Below are 2500 nucleotides of genomic sequence, written 5' to 3' on the forward strand. Positions count from 1 at the left end.
AGACACCATATCATATCAGCTCCGATCAACCAATGAAAACCGATGAAAATTCCAGCCCTTTCACTTTTAATCCTGATCCTGGGTATAAATACCACCCGACTGCAGCATCCAACTCACTCTCTACCTGAAAAAGAGGAAGGACTTATCCTCGAAACGCGTCGTAGTTTTTACTATTCTGTACCAAAGTTTTACTTGTATTTTGTGAGAATATACTTGAAAAGTCTTCCCGATTTTGTCATTCACCCGACTGATGAATTTTTCAAGTCTGCTGGCTGATTGTAGCGCTCTAGAGAAGAGAATTATCCGGAAAATAGAAAAATTGGATAAGAAAATAAACTCTGCCGATGCAGCCATTACTTTTAACTCAACCTGCCTAAAAGAGGGTCTCCTACCACGATATTATTATTATTATTATTATTATTATTATCATCATCATCATCATCATCACTAACAATAGCAAATTGTGGTTTTCTTCTCGTTTCGTGAAAGAAGAAGAAAAATACAAATAGCCATTCTTAGAGATAATTCTAGAAAGAGAACACAGTAGTATTATTACTACAGTATACAGAAAGAAAACTTATACCCAAGTAGGCCTCAATTTCATCAGTTTTACATTTATTATTACAATTATTATTATTATTATTATTATTATTATTATTATTATTATTATTATTATTATTATTGTGATGCACACAACTATGAATAACATTCCAGAAGGCCATAAACTTGGTAATCAAACCTACATTGAAAATGATACCCTAAGGTTAAAGAAAAATTGAGTAGTGTCAATAATTTTTTTTAGTTTTTTCAATTGAATAGTTACTTTGATACTAAGAACATTGGACACTAGAATGAGATTTTCTATGATGATAATTTATGATTAAATTTTGAGGAATTAACCTTAAAGCATGAAAGGCCCTTGTGAACTACTCTTGGTGATACTGAATTGATTGATTGATTTGATGTTTTCTGGCATCCGTGATACTGAAAAGGTATTCAGTGTCCATGAAGATAGGAATGACAATCGGAGGATTAGAAATTCGGGTCTCTCTCTCTCTCTCTCTCTCTCTCTCTCTCTCTCTCTCTCTCTCTCTCTCTCTCTCTCTCTCTCTCTCTCTCACTTCATGTATGGGGTCATTGAGATTATGTAATACCTCATTTGATTCCAGGCGATGATGGAAATTATTTAAGCCCTATTCCAGAATGCTTATTTTAAATCACTCACTTGGCTTCCAGTATGGACTTTTGAGGTTCATAGCTTGAGAAGAAAGAAAGAAAAAGAAAGCAACATAAAGAGATTAGTACAGGGTCTAAATGACAATTAATTCTCTTCCCAGTAGAATGAATCATATTTTCTCTCTTTTCGAGTGGGTTTTCAAATTATGTTTTATGATTTGCTGTAAAATTGAGTAGGAGTAAGTGAAAACAAATAAAACTTCCGGTAATTTGTTTTTTGATACATTTTATAAATTTGGCTTCTTTTAAAAAGACTTATTCCAACTTACTTAGATAAGACTTGGGAAAGTTACTCCACATCCTGGAACGTTTCCTGGAACTGGATAAGCCAAAAGAATAGCAATATATTTTTCTTGTGCCAAAAAGTTTATTGATTACATTACCTTTTGGCATTTGCGTTATCGAACTTTCAAAAGTTGCTTCTCAGAAATGGTGAAAATATTATTGGCGAACCACAAACAAACAAATGTATATTTTTTCCACCCCGAAAAAAAAAATATAAAGAGAAATGGACAGGAAGAAATAAAAAGAAAGAATACAAGAATCATGAAAATCAGAGGTAGGACGAGAATTTAAAAACTAGCAAACTTAAATAAACCGAAATGATTATTTCAACAGATATCTTCCATACAAAGTTTAGGAATGAATTCCTATCATATATTTTCGTGTTTGGAATTGTCCTTGGAAAATGACAGCAATCTCCGAGTTGTTTGTATAAAGAAGTTTTTATAAAAACTGCAGATTTCTTATCTCCAAAGTTATCTGTTATTTTGCGCAAGTTAGCAAGAAGAGGAGCTTTTAGCACTTGTTAGAGAATTGGTAATGTTACTCCATTATGTATATGCGTTTGTGGTAGCTCAAGGCCAACTGATTACTTCCTAATTTTCATAATACCCATATGATCTAAATTTTTTTAACGTCTTTTGGCAAAACGTCTTAATAGGTTTGCTGAAGGTAATCGTCTGTTCCCTAGTTTGCATTTTGGTTTTCGTAAAGGCCTTGGAGAATGTGATGCCTTTCTTACAATCTCTAATGCAGTACAGAAATCCCTTGATATAGTCAGGAAATTCGTATGATTGGCCTTGATTTTAGTGCTGCCTTTGACCGTGTTAATCATGGGGCCTTTGTTTTCAAATTTAAACAGTTGGGAGTGGGTGGGTCGTTTTCTTAGCATCATTATTAAAATTTTAAGCAATAGATAGCAAAGAGTTGTTGTTGATGGGCACAACAATGAGTATAGGAATGGGATATCAGGTGTTCCTCA

This window comes from Palaemon carinicauda, chromosome 28, assembly GCF_036898095.1.
Source record: "Palaemon carinicauda isolate YSFRI2023 chromosome 28, ASM3689809v2, whole genome shotgun sequence".
In the NCBI taxonomy this organism is placed as follows: Eukaryota; Metazoa; Arthropoda; class Malacostraca; order Decapoda; family Palaemonidae; genus Palaemon; species Palaemon carinicauda.